The sequence below is a fragment of the Apium graveolens genome, chromosome 7 (assembly GCF_009905375.1).
Source record: "Apium graveolens cultivar Ventura chromosome 7, ASM990537v1, whole genome shotgun sequence".
Lineage (NCBI taxonomy): Eukaryota > Viridiplantae > Streptophyta > Magnoliopsida > Apiales > Apiaceae > Apium > Apium graveolens.
Genome location: NC_133653.1, coordinates 16,539,118 through 16,554,375, shown reverse-complemented (window position 1 = coordinate 16,554,375; position 15,258 = coordinate 16,539,118). Strand labels below are relative to the sequence as shown.

At 34.3% G+C, this 15,258-nt stretch overlaps 1 pseudogene; it reads left to right on the top strand.

Moving 5' to 3' along the window:
• The first annotated feature begins 3,430 nt into the window (after positions 1-3,430).
• Positions 3,431-13,938, top strand: LOC141673321 (IQ domain-containing protein IQM1-like; annotated as a pseudogene).
• The last annotated feature ends 1,320 nt before the right edge of the window (positions 13,939-15,258 follow it).

Below are 15,258 nucleotides of genomic sequence, written 5' to 3'. Positions count from 1 at the left end.
GTTGTGTGCTTGCTCGGGGTTAGTGCGTGACTGATCAGCAGCCTAACCTTGGTTTTAAAACTTAAAATGAATATCCAATTCTAATGATTAGTTAAAAAGAAACTTGATTCCTTTGAATCATCTCATTTGATCATTGTTTAACCTCAGTTATCACTACTATGACTTGCTGAGCTAGTTAGCTCACCCTTGCGATTCTTTTATATATTTTACAGTTGAAAAGAATATGGATGATAGTGAAAGTTCCTCAGTCCAAAGTGCGGACTAAGGTTCCAGTTGAGTTGAATCGAGCTAGCAGAAGCTTCATGCGGTATAGAGATAGTCAGATTGTAATAATGATTCTATTTTCATTTGTAAGTTAAATTAGTTGGGATTTGGTACGTTGTAATAAAGGTTGTGATTGTGGCTTGTTTTCATACTTTAACCTATTGCGATCCATGGTTATGTAAATCAGGGTCATTGCAATTAATATTTTATGTACAGGTTTATATATTGTGAATGTGTTATGGATCCCAAACTTCTGACCCGGGTTTGGAGGGCGCCACAGGTTGGTATCAGAGCTACAGGTTATAAGTCACTGAAACAAGCCTAGATTGTCAGGATTGGGTAGAGGGTTAAGATTAGGAATAGGAAATAGAAAGATAAGACGTTGTGAGGTTGAGTGCGATGGTATAGTAGGTCTCCGGTACAATTCGTATTGCGATTCGGGATTCTCAGCTTGCGACGTGATTTCCAGACAACGACAATGGCAGATCTTGATTCCCCGGTGTCATTGGATCATTTGGAGCTTTCCGTTCGAGGATCGTCACCTTCTCCCAGATTGGATTTGCACCTTGTTCCTTCACCAGCATTAATGGTACTACCTTCTGGTATAACGATTGCACTTCTTCAAGTTATTCTACGCTAATTTTCCACCTTTTGATGCGAGATTACCTATTCAAGAACTTCTATCTGTTTATTCTTGTTTCATTGGACATTCGGCTGTGAGTGTATCTTTTTAGTTTACCCTACATCCTGTTCCATACCCCCAGTTTAGAACTTGTCCTATGAAGTGATTGTATCTACGAGGATGGATTCGAGAGCTACAGTAACTAGTGAGCGCTTGAGTTATAAATTGAGGTGAGACGAAGTTTAGAGAGGATATTTAAGTGTTTCAGAGGATAGCTGTTATCGGGTTAAAAGAAGCTCTTAGTGACTAAGCCACCCGTGAATAAGTATGGGATGAACTAGATGAATTTTGAAAGAGTAAGAGAGAAAAGTATAAACCTGGGTTTTTTTTGTAAAATTAAATGATGATGATATGATAAATGCGATATGTAAAGTAATAATGTGATGTGATACGAGCCAACTTTGTTCTATGAAATAGACTTATTGACTATTGGATAGCCTGTTCTACTTAACTACTGTAACGATAATGTATGAGAGCCTTGATGTGAAACTACGAATAAGATAATGTGCGACAACAATTGAAGTTTTGTCGATAAAGGAAGGTAAGTGGACCCGATGAAGGAGAAAAGGTAGATTGGAGTGAATGAATTTTTATGTAATTATTTCTTTAATATGGTATCTTGCTATAGGTTGGAAGGACAACAACCAACTCATATAGTAAGGACAACCAAGTTTGTGATTTTCCAAACTTTTAAATAAGTTTTCAAAAAAAAAAAAATTCCTTTACAAATTTCTAAAAGCCTTTTTGAATAAAATGATTATTTTTAATATTGGCTGTTAAGTTACTATTTGAGTTTCTTGTTTGTTAGAAAGCCCGGATTATCTGGAAGGATGCTGTTTCAGACTTAGTATTACTAATATCGAGAACGAAATAACCTAGGATTATGAAGAAGTTGTTTATTCCTAACAGTAAAGTGCAAGTATTGTTCGATAAAATTTACAACAGAATTAGCATACGGAGTAACTATACATTCAATTACTAGGACTATCAGAGTTGGAAGAACTCATTGATTTAACAGAAGTCGGGGCGTGATCGAAGAAGATTGGAAAGATTTCCTGACCTCTCAAAAAGCAGAATATTATTAGCAAAAAGATCGTTATATCGAATAGTACGTGGTTATTCTAAATTAAAAGAGGAATCTCGAAGTTACCTGATAGGAACGCCGTTATGATCAAATTGTTAAGATATTATACGTGAAAGTGCGATGTTAAAGACGCAAAATTTAGCAAGTAAGAATTCATTATAATGCTTGGCTGCGAAGACATTTCAGTGGACTTTCTAAAGTTGTTATATGACGCAATTGGGATATGATCGAGCAAGGTCGAAAAGTGAATACAAATGAAATATGGATGGTAACCAATGGTATCGTTCTTGTCTTCAATATTACCGCGTATATTCCTTTGTAATTCTTAAAAATGTATGAACTTCTTTTCTTAATTCTTTATGATGATATCAAAAAGGAAGGATTTTCCATTCCTTTCAAATTTATTTGCTTTCCCCAAGTTTTGCTTTCTGATTGGGACAAACAGTGTTATGGTGAGACACTTTGTCAGAATGATGAAGAGTCGGGTGGGACGCCACCTAATCATGTGTTATGTGCCATATGGTATGAAAGACTGGCCATCTTAAGTACCAATGTGGTTGTCTCATTCATATTCAAATCCTTACTTCTTCTTTCTTTTCAACCCTAATTTCTGTGAATTTTGAATCCTTCTAGTCGTTTCATTGTACTGTTGTTCTTTGCAAGAGGTTTTTAAGTACAAATCAACGTATCCTGAGCCAAACGGACGAAGTTCCATCTACCTCTTATGCATGGAAAGGAAACACGGGCACATGACATAGATTGCAAATCACTAGCCCGGTGAAGGATCCACTAAGAGTCAAGGAAATCTACTCCAATAAGGAATGCGTTTTCGAGAACAAGAATATGTGATTTTTTTCTTGTGAAATATGTTATTCAGAATACGTACGTGATGACATGGATGATTAGGGTGAATACCTTATGCGTTAAAAGATTGAAAGATGTGAGAGCCACTTAATTGTTTATCTCAAAGTTTTGTTGATAAGATGAATTACCCTACTGAATTGACAAGATTGTGATTAAAGGATTAACAGGTCAAGAATGTGTAATTGTTAAAAAAAGTAAATACCAATGGTGAAATTGAGATTCCTGGTAATAAGTTGTACAGAATCGATATCCTGGAAGATAAGAAGATCTGATATTGTTCTAAGGAATGGGTTGACTACTAAAGTGTGATGTCTAGGCATACCGTCGTGACGAAAAGATAATTCTGAGAATGCCAAATGGTAAGGTGAGGAGGTTCAGAAGATGAAAGAAGGTAATGAATTTGTTAATAATGATTACGATGATCAAGATATGAGTATTATGGTGATTATGGAATACATAAAAATCGGAAACAAACAAAGTATGAAGATTTTATAGTAATTAAGGAGTTTCAAGATATGTTTTTGGATGAGTTATCAATGTTTCCTTCAGATATAGAAATTGAGTTCGTGACTAATTTGGCACCTGAAGTGAAGCCAGTGTCCAAGGCCCCGCATAGAATGGCGCCAGTTAAAGTGAAGAAGTTAGCAAAGTGAATGTAAGAAATGCTAGAAGAAGAAGCGATTAGACCTAGGGTACCCCATAAGGTGCACCGGTATTAAATGTTAATAAGAAAGATGGAAGTATGTGATTATGCGTCGACTAGCAAGAGCTCAATAAGTTTACTATCAAGAACAAGTATGTGTTACCTTGACCCAATGATTTTCTTGATCAAACGAAGGAAGCAAAGTACTTTTATAAGACTGATTTAAGATTTGATATTTCACCAATTGAAGACTAAACTTATGAATGTATTAAGGATAATTTTCAGAACTAAGTACTGTTCTCATATTGTCATCTGTATTAACCAATATACCAGCAATATTTGAACTGGATGAACAATACCTTTAAGGAATATCCGAGTAAGCTATAGTTGTGATACTTAAAGTTAATGGAGGACCATGTAAAGCGTCTAATGATGACTGGGAAGTTGAAGAAGAAAGAAGATGTATGAAATATAGTTCTTAGCATATATAGTCAATATAGAGAAGATCAAAAGAGATTCAGCAGAAGTTAAAATTACTATGAATGAAAAGAGACCAGAAATACCAACAAAAGTAAGAAGTTTTATCATGGGTCGGTTACTATTGGAAATTGGTGCAGGATTTCGTGAAAGTTGCAATATCTTGGACGAAGCTAACCAGGAAAAAGTAAGAAGTTTTGTGAAGTGGAGAAGGATGAAGGAAAAGTTTTGCGGAGTTAAATGAAAGAAAGGTTTCAGCACCTGTTTTATCAATTTAAAAGTATCAAGGAGGTTTGGTTGTTGATAGTGATGCTTCTCATTAAGGAATAGGATGTGTGTTGATGCAGCACAATAGAGTTATTGTATATGCATCCAGACAACCGAAACCTTATGAGCAGAAGTATCCTACCCATAATTTGGGATTAACAGTAATAATATTTGTTTTGAAAGATTGGAAAACCTGATATGTATGGAGAAATGTGTAAGATCTATACATACCATAAGAGTTTGAAGTATTCACGGTGAAAAGCGAATGTAGTGGAAAACGATAAGCGAAAAGGAGAGAACGAATATAGAAACTGCACCGGAAGAATTAACTATAGAATTCTGGAGGTTGGAATGGAAAGCTAAATTCATAATCCAAAAGGAACAAGGATGGATAGTATGACCTTTCAGTTGAAGTTGTGAAGGGAAAGATAAGATGTCAAGAGAAGATAATGGATCACGGTGTTAACAGTTAGTAAGAGGAAATTTATGTGCCCAGAAAATGATCACGATACTCCCCGGTTTTCTTCCAGCACTTGGATGCTACAAGTAGAAGGATTAAGAAATGAGATTCCACATGGAATTCACACTATAAAGTATTTATTTTATTTGAAAAAAAAAATGCCAAGATGTACAGAAATTAAAGAAAAATAATGATAACCAGGTATAAGAAGGATATGTTAAGATGGATTAGAAAGTGTTGGACACGTCAAAGAAGTAAGGTGAGGTATTAGAGACCTAGTGGAAAAGGCAGACCAAGGAATGACATTATAAGAAGCGAATCATAAAGTGCACCAGTGATGTTGATGGAGAAAAGGAATGAAACTATAAGCGTATGTACTGATTATCGGGAATTTAACAAAATAATAAATAAGAAAAAGTGAGACCCTATAAAGAATTAATTACTTATGAGACCTAATTTAAGAAGTGTGTTATGTATTGAGAATTAACTTAAGATCCGACCTGAGAAAATATCAGAGATTACGATTAAAGTGAGTTCAGAGCATTGCAAGCTCTGATGATATTATGTGAAAGGACAAGTGTATGAGGTGGCTATAAGGAATTAAGGAACATGGTGTATAAGGAGTATTTGGATAAGCAAACAGTATTTATTGATAACATCCTCAGCTACTCAAGGAATAAGAGAGTCTGCGTGGGATGCCTAAGGGTTTTTCTCCAAAGATGAAAAGGAAAGCAACTATATGTTGAGTTTTCAAGAATGAAATTTTGACTAAGGTTAACAAAAGATTCTGAATTAATTCATTAACAACTACCTAAGCAAAGCCGTATGGTAGCAGATGCCTTATGCTGACAGAAAGGATTGGATGTAATTAAGACCACCGAGGAGTTAATAGACGAATTGGAAAGAGTGGAATCTGAAGTTCAAATACTTAAAAATGATAATACGTGAATATATGAGATTACTTTTCAGCCTTAACTAATGGAAATGAGTAAGAAATGTTTAAATGTTTAGAAACCAAGTTGAAAACGAGCACCGCCTAACATCCTTAAACAAAGAGTCAAAATATGGAAGTGGTTCAGGAACTGTAAGATATGTTGAGAGGATGAGTCTTAAGGAAACACTGGAATGATCATTTATCAACAATGTCAGCTTTGGAATGCCCCTGTATCAAGCTTCATGTGGATGCGAGTATAGGTTCCCATTTTTATTAAGATAAAGTGGGAGAAAGAAAGTTTTCAATTTCTAAGTTAAATTAGCACACCAAGAATGTAGTGATATTGATTGCAGCATCTCAGAGTAAACAAAGAAAGGAGGCGAAATGCTATCGAGAGAACATATGAGTATAGAAATAGGACCAGTAGTGTCAGTACAAGTTTCACCTTGAAAGAGGATGGATGAGTTTGAGAAAAAGGGACAGGTTAAGTCCTAAATTAGTGAACCATTCAAAGGTATGGATAAATATAGATAGAGTTGTTTATGAGTTGATATTACCATTACAACAGTATATACATATGATGTAGTCTGTGTGTCAGGGTTAAGGTGATAAGGATTTGATTCGAATTAAGTAATGAATTAGGAGCCAAAGAGGCTCTTGTCCAAATTTATTCTGTATATAGTGATCGATCTAAACTCTTGATCGTTAAAGGCAAGTCCTTGCAAATGAACATATATCTATAGTGAGTACGTTTGAATCCTCAAGTAGAAGAATCTACTTGAAAACTAGAGTCAGATATGCTTGATAAATATCCTCACTTGTGTAATTAGACCAGATTCTGAGGACATAATCTTTTTAAGGGGGAAAGGATATAACGACCCGTGTATTTTGTTTTTTTTAAATTATTTAAATATGTAATTGTGAAAGTGTTAAATAAATAAAGTATGTGTATAGTTTTTGTCAGCCCGATGTTGTTTTATTATTATTTATGTGTGATTTATGGTGTACAAGGTGGTTCGTGTAGTTAATTATTGAGTATATTGAATTATTTGCACTTTTAAAAGTGAACTTAGTGCAAATTTATTTGCATAAATATTTGGAATGTCTCTAAAATTGTTTTTGTGATTTTACAATTACAATATTTATTTTTGGGATTTTATAAAAGTTAGAAATCAATATTTTATTAATTATTTAACCCTGTGTGATTTTTTGATTATATTTACTTGTAAAATCTGTATTTAATTCCCGAATTCCTCAAATATTATGAAACTCATATTTATTTAAGTTGGGAATAATCCGGAAATTTTAAAATTATTTTGGGGATTTTTGAGATTAATTTCACCCGCACGTTGATTCGTTTATTTGTTAAAAGCGGGTATAAATTGCATTTTAAAAATTGTTCTAAAATTTCGAAAGTTATGTTTTTAGTTACTTCGGGATATTTATAACATTTCAAGACTATTTTCGCAATTTTCTGAATTCATTTTAAATGAAGCTCAGTCGTTAATTATTGCAAATGCGGGATTATAATCAGATTGTGGGACGTTTATTTATTCAATTAACACGTGTCATAGTTTTACAAATTGAGGGACACGTGTTATACCTCATTGTGAACAACAGATAAAAAAAAGAGAAGAGAAGAAAAAGAAAAAAAAAGACACAGAAACATTCAACATAGACTCTGTGTTTTCTTCTTCCTTCACCTCCATCCCGGGGCTTACTCGGCTCTGCTAGTCTCTCTCTCTGCAATTTTCTTCTCTAAATTAATATTTTCCCAACCTTTCTCCTCTAAATTCTTTTTATTTCATGTGCCTGTGTTCTTCCTGGGAGTACTGTGATTCATCGCGTTTCGGGTGAACTCCGGCCGCCTTATTCCGGTTGGTTTCCGATTGTTTGCTTCGGTTCTAATCCTGCTTGTTTGATATATATACATACGTATATATGTGTATCTGGGTTGTGCCATATTTTTTCTCCGGTTTCCACCGTTATTTTTTCCGGCATGGCGACCGGCGGTGTCCTGTCAGTGTGTGTTGCGTGCTTCGACGCGTGCAATTGCGTGGTATTCGTTTATGTTGTTGTTTTGGCTGGATTGAACAGTTGTAGAAATTCTTATTTTACTAATTTATCTTATTAATTTTCTACAGAAATTCATTGATTACGATTCGTGAAAATAAAAATATTTCGTGTGGGATTATAATAATTATCGATGGAATGTACGTAGGATGCCTGGTATTTATGGGAACCCGTAAATTCTGTCGCCGTCGGCGATGAGCTACGGCGAGTCGACGGTGGACTGTGATGATTATATTCTGAGTCCTAATTTAGCAAATAAATGTAAAATGCGAGTAATAATAGAATTGAATTAACGTTTGGGAAATTGTGGATATTGGTTGTTGTGAATTATTGTGGTGAAGTGACGTCGAATTATTCGACGGGTTAGTCCGAGAAATAAAGGAAATGCTGCCCATTTTTTTTGAAAAACTGAATTATGTAAATACAGAAATGTATCGGATGAATATCGGGACGTCGAGAGACTATATATATATGTGCGTGTTTTATACGAAACTTGATTGTATGACATGATGAAATATTTTTCTAAATCGATAACCTTGATTTCGTAAAATATAGAGTATAGATATTTTCTGAAAACGAAGCTGAACCGATTTTCGAGAACGTAAACCCTAAGTGATACGTGTATTATTATATGAAGTATGTTACGAGTCGGATTTTGTTAACATTTGGGTAGATTGTTAGCGAGGATATGTCAAGCATAATCGAATGTCTGAGTTAGGATGTTTCGACCCTGTAGGTTATAATCGGGAACCTGGAAGTGGCCGATGGACTAGAGATGACCTAGTGGTCAGTTGACGAGCTCGGTAGAGTTTCAACAGAAAGACCTGAGTGTCAAAGTCGAATCCAATGGGATCTAGTGGTTGGACGTTAGAGCCTGAGCATCAAAGTCGGCTCAGAGTCGATCAGTAATAGTTTTAAAGCCTTGTAAGGCAAGTATTTCTGAACTTTGCTTCAAGATATATATTACCAATTTTTTCGAACAGTTTCATAACATGTCGCTATTATTCAAAATAACTCATGTTTTATTTTGTAAGTGCTTTAAACTATTAAACCTTGAACCCTGATTTTCTTGATATTGAGCCGTAAGCCTTGTTCTTTATAAACCATCCTTTGTTAAACCTCAGATACCAAATCACACAAATATGATACTACTCCCCAAATGTATAGCCACCAAACACTGGAACAAAATTGTGTAAAAATACAGAAATTTCTATATCTCAACCATTCTTTATAACATCAAAGAACTATACCTTGAAAAATCAGTATTCGTCCAATACCTGATCATTTTACAGACTGAAAACTGTTTCTTGTACATACCTTGGTATACCCTTGTGATATCCATGAGTTTCCTTATGTTTTATTCAAATGTTTATTCATCATTGATTATGATCTCGTGTTATCGAATTATATTGTTTATCGTATTGAACTGCTTTAGAATTGGATAGTTTTTATATATGTGGACCAGATTCGTGGTCATACCATACTAATGGTCAAGTTAGGCCAATATGTGCCTTGGATCCAGTAATTAGAGCAGTGCTGTGTGCTTGCTCGGGGTTAGTGCGTGACTGATCAGCAACCTAACCTTGGTTTTAAAACCTAAAATGAATATCCAATTCTAATGATTAGTTAAAAAGAAACTTGATTCCTTTGAATCATCTCATTTGATCATTGTCTAACCTCAGTTATCACTACTATGACTTACTGAGCTAGTTAGCTCACCCTTGCGATTCTTTTATATATTTTACAGTTGAAAAGAATATGGATGATAGTGAAAGTTCCTCAGTCCAAAGTGCGGGCTAAGGTTCCAGTTGAGTTAAATCGAGCTAGCAGAAGCTTCATGCGGTATAGAGATAGTCAGATTGTAATAATGATTCTATTTTCATTTGTAAGTTAAATTAGTTGAGATTTGGTACGTTGTAATAAGGTTGTGATTGTGGCTTGTTTTCATACTTTAACCTGTTGTGATCCATGGTTATGTGAATCAGGGTCATTGCAATTAATATTTTATGTACAGGTTTATATATTGTGAATGTGTTGTGGATCCCAAACTTCTGACCCGGGTTTGGAGGGCGCCACATGGGTCCCATGGGAGAGGGCCAATTTTTGCCGACGTGGCATGTGTGAGGCCCACACGTGGGACCCAATGATTACATGGCATGCAGACGGGGCTTGCTGACGTGGCATCAATGGATCCCACAAGTGGGTCCCAAATGCTGATGTGGCATGCTAATGTGGCATAAATAGGGCCCACATGCTGACGTAGCAGTTGGCGGGGCACTTTAAAGCGTTGCATTTGCTCTCTGGTGTTGCAATAGGTTATTTAGTGTTGCCTTAGCTATTGTACTATTTTTAAAATTTATTAGTTAAATTTATATTCTAATTTTTTTTAATAATTTTTAATTGATCCAACTGTACGGATGATGTTATCTACTAATTTTAGAGATATGTAATTTTTCTAAAAAAATAGATTTAATATCATGTGCTTTTATAATAGTCAAACCACGGTGCACACGTGTTCCCATTACGTAGTCTTGTCCCGGGTGGTGATTCTATTTTATTAATTTTTTTATTCAACGATCCAACCGTACGGATGATGTTACCTACTAATTTTAGAGATGTATAATTTTTTAAAAAAATAGATTATATAACGTGTATTTTTATAATAGTCAGATTACATCAAGACGGGTTCGTGTAACCAAGTCTTCCCCCGAGTGGTGATTCTATTTTTGAAAAAAAATTGTTAGAAAATCTAACCATACGGATGATGTTACCTAATTATTTTAGAGATGTGTAATATTTTTTTTAAAAAATTAGATTTAATATCATGTGCTTTTATAATAGTCTAATATCGGTGCACACGCGTTCCCAATACGTAGTCTTGTCCCGGGTGGTGATTCTACTTTTTTAAATTGTTTGTTCAATGATCCAACCATACAGATCATGTTACCTACTAATTTTAGAGATGTCTAACTATTTTTAAAAATATATATATTTTATATCGTGTGTTTTTATAATAGTCAAATTACGGTCAACACTGGTTCTTATAACCAAGTCTTGTCCCGAGTAGTGATTCTATTTTTTTAAAATTCTTGTTCAACTATCCAACCATACGGATGATATTACGTACTAATATTAAAAATGTATAAATATTTAAAAAAATAGATTTTATATCACGTGTTTTTATAATAGTGAAATTAAGGTCAACATGGGTTCCTGTTTCCAAGTCTTGTACCAGGTGGTGATTCTATTTTTATTTAAATTATTGTTCAATGCTCCAACCGTACGGATGATGTTACCTACTAATTTTAGAGATGATTACATTTTTAAAAAAAAAATAGATTTATATCATGTGTTCTTATAATAGTCAAATTACGGTCAATACGGGTTCCTGTTACCAAGTCCCGTTATCATATAGGAATCCAAAATCTCTTTTTGGATTGAGGGTTAAGTTTGTGTTTTCTTGAATGTCACCAAGTGTTTGATGAAATGCCTCAATGAATTTTATAGCAGATGGTGGTTAAATTAGTTTTAAAGGGATTTCAAATCAATTGGATCAGAGATAATTGATTGAATTATGTGGAATCTTGGTCAGAGTCTCCACATCTTGTGGTTGTGCAGTTGTTAGTACTGCATTATCTGTTGTTGTTTACTCACTTAATGAGAATGATCTATTAGCTGCATAAACATTTTTTCTGCTTTTATTTGATTTTTCATCTTGATTAATAGTTTTTTGGTTCTGTTCTTTTTATAGGTGGAAGGCATTAGATTTTGCAGCTCTCAAGCGGAGCTTGGTGTCATACTTTGACGATGAAAAACAAGAAACTGCAATTTCTAGATGGGATAGGGCTAAAACAAGAGCTTCCAAAGTAACATCTTGCTTCATTCTTACAGAGTTGTCCATTCCAATGTCTACATAATTTTTTGGATTTTAATATTAACATACTTGTGATTGCAGGTCGGGAAGGGCTTAAGCAAAAGTGAAAAGGCTCAAAAGTTAGCTCTACCACATTGGCTTGAAGCTTTAAATTTATCTTCTTTTAATTGTAATATTGCACTTACAATCTATTTGTTAAATGCTTACAGATTGATCCCCGACATCGCTATGGATACAATTTAACATGTACTATGATGTCTGGTTTGCAAGTGAAAGTATTAAACCTTTCTTCTACTGGTGAGTAACACGGTTATTGTTTGTGCTTGGTGACATACTTCGCCAAGCAGATTAATATGGATCTTTTTATGTGGATATTTTCTTAATGACCTCTGCCTAAATATTTACTTTTGACAAAATGATGCTTGGATGTTGGTGATGGCAAAGACGTAAACCTTGAAAAATGTCCGAGAAGAAAACTACAACGTCAATGCATCATATATCTGGGACCAGTAAGTTCTAGATCATATAATAATTTGCTTATAGGGTACATTTGAATGTGCCTTGGTTTAACTGTTGCAAATAATTTTAATTTCTAAAATAGAATAAAAGGGAGGCATATGAAGTGATTGTAGAAAATGGAAAGCTTGTGTACAAACAAAGTGGATTATTTTTGGAGACAATTGAGGGTAAAGTGGATATTTGTTCTTAGCACGTCGAGGAATTTGTGCGTGGGAAAGAAGAAGAAAGGCGAATTTCAGCATTTTAGTTTCCTTTCTGGTGGAGCTACTATAGTTGCTGGAATATTACTTGCTTATGGTGGTGTTCTTGAGGTACTTAATTTTACCATTATTTAAAATTACTTGCATCCAGAAGTCATGTTATTGGTCTGATCTAAAGCTTATTTGTTGCTTTGAATATGCAGGCGATATGGCCTTATAGCGGGCAATGTGGATCTCAACAATGTGGATCTCACCAATATAAAGAGGTGTGCAATGGATAATGATTCATTCTCATTTGATAAGAGCGTTGAGGAAACAATAGAAGATAATGCATTACCAACAACTGCCCAACCATAAGATCTGAAGACTCTAACCAAGATTTTAGACCCGGGTAGGACTTATTATCGAGTCAACCAATTGATTATCTTTGACCCAATTATTTGGAATCGGTAATAAGTATTCTAGTAATTAAAAAGTGTAAAGCTCATTTTCCAATTCAATTAGAAATGCAGGAGGCGATTAAAGGTATGCACCACTCAAGAATAATAACATTGATGATATATGACACTGATAGTGCACTTAAATTGAGAAATAAATGTTGAGGTAATATTTCAGAAATATGTACCAAATCTTAAAAAACTTTCTTGATTTTCTTTGGATGATTTTTATCTGACTTCTGGTAATATATAACTAAGCCAATATATGGATTTTCCTCTGGTGAATCTTAAGATTCAGTCAATATGTGGATTTTTCCCAGAGAGAAGTAAGTTTAAAATTGATGAAAATGAAGGGGTAGCTAGGTTATGTTTTATACTTGTACATTTCTATATTATTTACTGACAGATAGGATTACTATTACAGGTTTAGTTGCGCTATTTGTTAAAGGCTTCCAGAGCTTTAGTTCCTCTGTTTCACTCATGATTAAATTGGTATATGTTCATTTTATTTATATTTTGGTATTTATGTACTTGAAAAAGGTTTGTATTTTAAGATGTTTATAGTTAAAAGCCGTAACTTAATATTTTAGCTCTCTAAAAATAAAAACAGCTTCAACTTTTTGACAAAGATATTGTTATTAACTTGTATAAATTGTTTACTTCACTTGATGAATTGGTGAATATGATTATATCTTCTGAATGTAATTATACTTTAAGCACCATAGAATTAAAGCATTCTACCAGTGATGAAAAACAGTTTTGGAACCTGTACAGTTTTGGAACCTGATCAGCTTAGTGATCTATTCTGTGAATTATTTGATTAAGCCGCTTTAACACATCAGAAAATTGTGGTTCTGAATTTTTATCACTTAAAATATTGAATGCTAATCTGCATTTATCACTTCTTAGGAGGCGAGTCATTTCCGGTTATTTTAGCATTGTGCTACTCCATGTACTATGGTATGTGTATGTTAAATTGATTTCTCCAGTTTATGTAGTCTATGCTTTCTCTAATATGTGCTGCTGTCTAATTTGACTATCCTCACATTCTTATTTGACAGACCATTAAGATGGATGAAGTCAAGAAATTTTACCCTCTTTCTGGACTTGAAGCTAACGTTGCTTTAGTCCCTTCTCTGGTAGTTTGCTATAGCGGATAACTACAACAAGGTTTTAATATGGCACGAAAAGCTAAAAATGGTGGATAATGGAAAGCTTTAATTTTTGGTATCGTCTAGTAAATTAGGGATCTTTCCACTTTGGTGGTCATTTATAGTATTAGCAACAACTAGTATTTTGATTTTTTTCTTTTGAAGTTAGGTTTTATGTACTTTGGAAGTTAGAATTGGGTGTATGTACCTCATTTAGTTTAGTTTAGTAAATTTTAAAACGTTTTAGGTGCTTGTTGGGTTGACTGTTCGAATCCTTGTTTGGCAGAAACCATGTAAAAATAGAACAATTATGTCCAGTATTTTATTTATGAAGTGTTGCATTTGACTACATATGGTGTCACATATAATGAAAAATGATGTTGCAAATGACAATAATGGTGTTACAATTGACTACAATTCGCGTTACATATTAAAAAAATCAGTGTTGCATTACATATTGTGGGGCCCACTGCTGATGTGGTAAATGTGGGGCCCATTGCCGACATGGCAAACAATGGGGCCCACTGCTAATGTGGCAAGTGGGACCCCTGCTAATGTGGCAAGGTAGGGACCATTGTTGATCTAGAAAAGTGACGTGTCACTTGCCACGTACGACTCCGGAATGAGGTAGCTTCTTTCTTATGCAATACCAGGTGTTGCTGCCTTTCTTATGCAAAACTAGAAAGTATTGCATTATGCCTTTAGTGTTACAAAAGAGGCATAATGCAATACTTTCTAGTTTTGCAGAAAGTGTTGCATTAGGCGTCTACGACCATGTCCATATTGGACCTCATCTGGTGTTGCCTATTATCTTATGCAACACCATTTAGGCCTTATGCAACTGTATCATAGGGGTTTCCTATGTGCATTTATGGCGTAGTGTGAGAAAGATAAAAGAAAAAATAAAAAAGAAATTGGCTAATATATTATCTCAGAAATAAACTATCAAAAATTAAAAAGTAAAATAAAGTAACCTATCAAATTAGCCCAAAATCATCGTTTAAAAAATAAAGAAAACTGTCAAAATTCTAATGATTATCCACCTAGGTATACTTACAGGTTATAAGTAAATTCAACGGATATTGACTAGAATTAACGACTAAGATTGAGAGCAATTCGATGGATAAGAATTGAAAGTACCCAGAGTAATAATTGATACTTCGACGGATGATAGGATTCAACGGATATTCATTTTCCACGGATAATGAACATCCGTCGAGATATAAATTATGGTTTAGCCAAAATTTCATCTTTGACAGAAAATATCAAATTTTACTCTGGCTGCATTACAAATTGCTTAGACATCACAACAAATTAAGAGTAATTAAG